The sequence below is a fragment of the Gadus macrocephalus genome, chromosome 2 (assembly GCF_031168955.1).
Source record: "Gadus macrocephalus chromosome 2, ASM3116895v1".
NCBI classification, from domain to species: Eukaryota; Metazoa; Chordata; class Actinopteri; order Gadiformes; family Gadidae; genus Gadus; species Gadus macrocephalus.
In genome coordinates, this window is record NC_082383.1 from 12,695,096 (window position 1) to 12,702,056 (window position 6,961).

General features: G+C 43.9%; 1 long non-coding RNA gene across 1 annotated transcript; it reads left to right on the forward strand.

Annotated features, from left to right (window-relative positions):
- The first annotated feature begins 1,920 nt into the window (after nucleotides 1-1,920).
- Nucleotides 1,921-2,306, forward strand: LOC132449551 (uncharacterized). The gene is made up of 2 exons (XR_009523604.1): nucleotides 1,921-2,044; nucleotides 2,090-2,306. It is a non-coding gene; the product is annotated as an uncharacterized LOC132449551 (long non-coding RNA).
- The last annotated feature ends 4,655 nt before the right edge of the window (nucleotides 2,307-6,961 follow it).

Below are 6,961 nucleotides of genomic sequence, written 5' to 3' on the forward strand. Positions count from 1 at the left end.
GTGAGAGTGGCGTCCACCTCACTGAGGAAGGCGTCAGTGTGTTCCCCCCCCCCCCCCGTTGAGACTTTGTTTGTTATTTTTTTATCGTTTTGCTGAATAAAAAGACTGTTGTTAGTGCTCCTGTGATTGGTGTAACTTAATGTGCTTCACACATGTAGCTTTTCATTATGTCTATTGAGGTACATTTTTTGCCCTTAGATGTGGTCACTTCGTTATTCCTCACATTACATCTTTTAAGGTCATACCTTTGGGTCCCAGTCTTCATAGTTCCCCAAATCTTATTTTGGCTCTTACTGGGCCTGTGACTCTCACAGACAGACGGGTACAGGAGTTCGCACACGTTGCATTGTTTACAGGCAAGGGTGGATTACCGCACGGGCACACCGGGCACATGCCCAGGGGCCCAAGGGCGGTGGGGGGCCCTAAGCCGGAGCTTCTGTGTGAAGTCGCTGTTAGTAACTTTTAATGTTGCATTATCGAAGCAATCAGTAGAGAAATACAAAAATTCAAGCGAAAACAGCAATAGTAGGCCTATTAATACTGAGTAAAAAAAAAAAAGATCACTAGGGGGCACTATTTCAGTTAGTGAACGGGTTCACGAACAATGCACTGTGATTTAAACATGGAGCAACGGCGAACGGTTGTAACGTGAACTCTTAAGTGGAACCTTAACCTTCATAGGGTGTTCGTTTTTTTGTCACACAGGAGGTGCTGCTGGGTCTGGTGGACCCATTGCCTTTTAATTCAACATAATCAAGCTTTTTTTTTTTTTAATACTCACCAGATGGTTACTTCATCCCAATTGCAAGTAATATAAACAACACATGTTAAATTTGTTCACTTTACCTTTGTTAAATCACATTTATGAATAGAGGTGCCACTCGTTTTTGTTTCTTTTTGTATTAAAATGCAACAAAATAAGGAAATGCCTCATAAAACAGGCATAACTTGGAAATAATCAACATCATTAGAAATTGAAACATACTCAATAACATCTGTCTGAACAACACATTAAAGCCTTTGAACTCGGCCATTATACGTATATCAGACTATACCACACATGAGGGGCAGAGTCTCACTGTGTGTGTATTGCATATGTATTTTTTGCACTGGTTCCATGTATATTGTGTTTTTCTGTCCATCATGGGTCCACACACTTCACAGCGTTTCTTTTTGGCTGACGGGCTGATCCTACATCTGGCTGCTTGCGGGTTGTTCCTGGGGCTGGCTGCTTGCGGGTTGTTCCTGGGGCTGGCTGCTTGCGGGTTGGTCCTGGGGCTGGCTGCTTGCGGGTTGGTCCTGACTGCTCACGGGATGGTCCTGGGGCTGGCTGCTTGCGGGCTGGTCCTGGGGCTGGCTGCTCGCGGGATGGTCCTGGGGCTGGCTGCTTGCGGGCTGGTCCTGCCTGCTGAAGGGCTAGTCCTGAGGCTCTTTTACGTTTCGGAGCTGGCTGATGCTCATCCTCCTCTTCAAACTCGGTGTCAGACTCTGAAATGTTATCCTCACTTTCCGAAACTATTTCCTCTGCATCACCATCAAAACCCTCTGTCTCTTCAAATATCAACTGTAAGGCAGTCTGAACAGAGAATCGCTTTGCCATCTTGATCAGTTGTGGTATGGAACCACGCTGACAGAGCTTTTTTATAGTGTCAGGTCCCGAAGCTTGGTTCCCGCAAGACAGAGGGTGAAATGTGTGGGAATATGGGTGTAGATAGTGTTGGGTGCTTCAATTTTGCAACCTTGTGCGGGAACAGTGGGTGCACACTGTGGGTGCTCACACCAAGGGCCCATTCACCTGCTTCACCTCTCTCTCTCTCTCTCACACACACACACACACACACACACACACACACACACACACACACACACACACACACACACACACACACACACACACACACACACACACACACACACACACCTCTGTCTCTTCAAATATCAACTGTAAGGCAGTCTGAACAGAGAATCGCTTTGCCATCTTGATCAGTTGTGGTATGGAACCACGCTGACAGAGCTTTTTTATAGTGTCAGGTCCCCAAGCTTGGTTCCCGCAAGACAGAGGGTGAAATGTGTGGGAATATGGGTGTAGATAGTGTTGGGTGCTCCAATTTTGCAACCTTGTGCGGGAACAGTGGGTGCACACTGTGGGTGCTCACACCAAGGGCCCATTCACCTGCTTCACCTCTCTCTCTCACACACACACACACACACACACACACACACACACACACACACACACACACACACACACACACACACACACACACACACACACACACACACACACAGAGAGGAAGAAGGGAAAATGAGGGTGCACAGAACCTATGATTTCCACACTTAAAACTAGCTCCGGGTCCATTGGACCCGAACACCCTGTGTGTAATATAAATGTGATGGGGGGGTATACAGGGGGGGGGGGTCATTGAAAATGTTTTCTGATTTATGTTCCTCAAAGAAAATGAGCCAAAGCCAATGAATCTTAGTTCAAAAAAATAATTTGTATTTGTATCACTTTTATAAAGCTAAAAACTGAAAACGGGTCCCGAACACCTTATAAGGGTTAATAGGTCCATGAGTGGAACAGCTAAGCGAAAAAAAAATAAACAAGAGAAAATGTATTTGCAAGTCGTTTAGGCTATGCTTAACTTTATAATAGTTCCATGGTACGCAGCAAGAAAGATACCCAGTCACAATACTCCCGTACCATCTGTTAATTTAATTAACAGCATGGGCTCCCGCTAGCTTAACATAGTATTACCGTTTACTCTTGCATTAACAAGAGCAGCGGAAATCTGCTCAATCGTCAATGTGGTCGGAGTGCCCGCCCCCTCCATGTGGACTGAGTGCCGGCCCCCTCCATGTGGGCGGAGGGCCGGCCCCCTCCATGTGGGCGGAGGGCCGGCCCCCTCCATGTGGGCGGAGGGCCGGCCCCCTCCATGTGGACTGAGTGCCCGCCCCCTCCATGTGGGCTCCGTCTGCGGGCTGCAGTCAGGGGTACTTGCATTTTTCGGGCGCAAGAGTCATTTATCCCCCGGTATAATAGCAACGACGCCAGAGATCCGCCCACAAAGCTAGTTCCGTTTCACGTTTCTCACTTGCGTTTCAGACTGTTAAAATATGGCCATTATGTTTTGAATATATCGTTATGAATTCACTCCCCAAAAATTGGTACAAAGAAGTCATGTCTGAAAAAGTAAGCGGCCCCTGTGATTTATTTAGCTTCTGAAACCTCCCTTTACTGGAGGTACCTTAGCAGTTATTGGTTTTCTCTGTATGCATACATTTCAGAAATTACACTTACATCGTACAGCTGCTCAATGTAATTGAGGTGTTTTCAGTAAGACTTGCTGGTGTGCTGTGTGATCTTATACACTTTGCTCGACAGTTGGTGTGAGGGTTTGTTTTGGTGTTAGGTTAATGACTATATACTATTGTATTTTATTTTTTAAATGCATCTATCAAAAGCGACCTAGATGAACTCAGAGACATGTCTTTAGAGAGAATGTAGGAGGCCAGTGCCCTATGCCTACAGGGAGACTGAGGACATTGGGTATCAAACCCAGTCACTTTCCGCTGGGAGTTCCATCTTTACAAATATTGTCCATCATAATGAGTATAAATTCCCATTTTGTCACTTCTGCCTACACGGCAAACACTTCCAAAGGTCGATTGTTTTTTATTAAAATTGAGAAAGATTTTTGAAATGCCCTGGCGCCATATTCTCTATGGAGCGATGAGGTTTACTATTCCCTACCATAAAAGCCATGTTTGTTTAGTGTTATTATCATCATACAATTAAGAAAGGTTGAATATGTAAACAGAGGCTGTTTATCACGATTGGGTAAATGTATACATGCATATGCATTTTCCATTCTTGTGATTATACGATCAAATCATAAGCTTTTGAAGGTTGCCCACTCCTGAGTGTTCTGGCAACCTTCTTGAATGTTTGCCAGGGTTAAATACATTTTCTCTGAGTAGAGCAGTTACACATTTCTTAAAGATTTAGAAATTACAATTTCTCCAACATATTTTCTCCAATAAAATGATGCTTAAGACTGAACCGTCAAAAGGTTCTGCATTTATATATGCAATGTGTGCTTTTGGGAGCTTCAATGGTACGATCATTTTAGACAAAGAGAGCTACGTGCTAGCTGCCATTTTTCATTTATATCAGTTCTAAGATGTGATTTTTTTAAATTTATTATTAAAACCACGATTGACCAATTATATTGGCAATGGATGTTTTTGTGAAGCCAGGAGGGACATTTACTATGGTTTGATTCCCCAGACTAGTGTTTACACGTGCCATTCTGGATGTTTGCAGTGTGTTGAATAAACAATGATATGTTGGTCACCTGAGGTGAGATTTGCATGCTGAAGTCAAGATCAGTATGATGGCTATATTAATTTCCATGCTACTTTTTATTTTTGGAGAATGAATTATACATGCAGATTAAAGTGGGGACAACTGAGAGAATAGCTACAGCACTTTACTATTGAGAAAAGACTAGTTGCTATTATATAAAAGATAACTGCGTAGGCCTGACCAAGAAAATAAATGTATGTAAGGGATGAAAAACAGATACTAATATGACTTTCAGCAGGATTATAAATTAAAAGCCCTCACCCTATTAACCCCAGAAGGAAATCAAGAAGGTAACATAGAATACATTTCAAGCATTCTAAGTTTTAATAAGGAGAAGCTAGAGTCATTTCCCCTCAGTTATGTCAGAAAGGTTATGAATAATGAAGGGGATTAAATGTTGTCTTCTCAGTCTTATCTATTTTATTTGTCCACACATGGTATATCCGACTACCTGCCAAAAGGCTCTGGGTTTGATTCTTAATACCAGGCATTCCAGGGCAAGGACCTACGGCCTCCCATTTATTCACTGTAAGTTGCCGTGGGTTAAGCGCCTAAAGACATATTCATCTTCCACTAAACAAATCACTATTCCTTATTTGATTCCTTTCTGTCATCTTTCATACTTCCACCTCCATCTCTTCTCTGCCAATAGAAAAACATTTAGCTGTCCAATAATTCGGAGCTGAGTTCTAATCCTAACAAAAAAATATAAGAAATCTGATTTTTGGTGTTGGGTTTCATTTGATGTGTGATGCCGGGGACAAGAGCCCAGACCTTGTCATGGGATTGGACAGTTAGAGATGTGTTCGGTCCAGTGCAATTTCATGCGTATTAATATGCTAATAACATACATTGTGAAGCTAGACTCCACGCCTGGGCCCCACTTCACTGAGCACAGATGTGAAAAGAAGCAATCATGGCCAACCACTGGCACACTGGACCCAATCCAAGCCTGGCAAGGGTTAGCATGGTATCTAACGAATAAGCCCATTTGTAGGATACATTTTCTACCAGTTAGCTTTTTAGCTTTATGTGTCTGTGTCTGTGTATGTTTCACTACAATAATTTCATTAAAATATGTAGTTATCTCATGGTTATATATATATATATATATATATATATATATATATATATATATATATATATATATATATATATATATATATATTGCAATGCAAGTAGTGTTCCATTCATTAAGGATTCGGGTCAGGTCACGGAAAAAGTGTCTCTTTGCCGTCCTGACACTGGTGCAGCAGAAAACAACCGCAAGTCAGTGGTGTGTGTATGTGTGCGTTAGTGTCTGTGTCACTTATCATCCTTTGAGCCTAACTGCTGCTGCTATCAGCTGGCCCTGTACCACAGCAACCCCAACGTTAATAAATAACTCCTGACCTGGTGTGTGTTTGTGTGTGTGTGTGTGTGTGTGTACCTGCTGCTGCCATGACCAATGCTCTGGCACATAGCAGGGTGTTTGTTGTTTGTGTCAAACCCGAACATTGCACAGCAAGGGATCATTGGAACTCCTTCTGACATCCCAAATGTCAGAAGGACATTTCACAGTTTATGCCCAGTTTTTTTTTTTTTTTCCTTTCATGAAACATCACAGATTGGTGAAAGGTGGGTTATTTGAAAATGGTAAATGGTAAATGGTCTGCATTTATATAGCGCTTTATCTGTAACCAGTGGCCACCCAAAGCGCTTTACAATATTGCCACACAATCACCCATTCATACACACATTCATACACCGACAGCGGAGTCAGCCATGCAAGGCGACAGCCAGCTCGTCGGGAGCAGTTAGGGTTAGGTGCCTTGCTCAGGGACACCTCGACACACGCTAGGAGGAGCCGGGGATCGAACTAGCAACCTTGCGGTTACCAGCCAACCCGCTCTACCTCCTGAGCAAGTGCCGCCCTTACACACACGAAAACACACACGCACGCAGGCACCCACACACACACACACCCACATTGGCACACACGCAAACATATACAGCACACACGTGCATACCAATGTGCACGCACGCACGCAAACATATACAGCACACACGCGCATACCAATGTGCACGCACAGATGCAAACCCACACACACGCTCGCTCGCTCCCACACACACACACACACACACACACACACACACACACACACACACACTGTGGGAGTGCTCAAATACTAAACTAGTTGCACAGAAAGACAACCGCTATAATATAATATTCATGGAGGAATATCCTCAATGAATCTAGACATCAAAGTGAGAAGTTTCAGGTTGATGTCAAAGGGAAAATGCTTGTTCTCAAAGTGATCTGAGAAGCACAGGCAGTGATTTAGCGACAGAGCTTTTCTGTTATTACCTTTCCAACAGGATGCAAATATAACCTCTGAAAATATTGTAAGTGCATTCACTCTCGCAGCTCATGACTCTCTGTCATCGGCTTCAAAATGAAGAAGGTGAAAGTGTAAAGGGGGTCCCTGGGCTACATGCTGTAGGGGACAGAGAGAGGGACTGGGGACTGCTGCAGGGCCCTCTGGGAGCAGCCTGGCTTGGAGGGCCTGTCACACAGCAGCACGCACGGCAGTCGCTGTGGGCCGGGCGGGG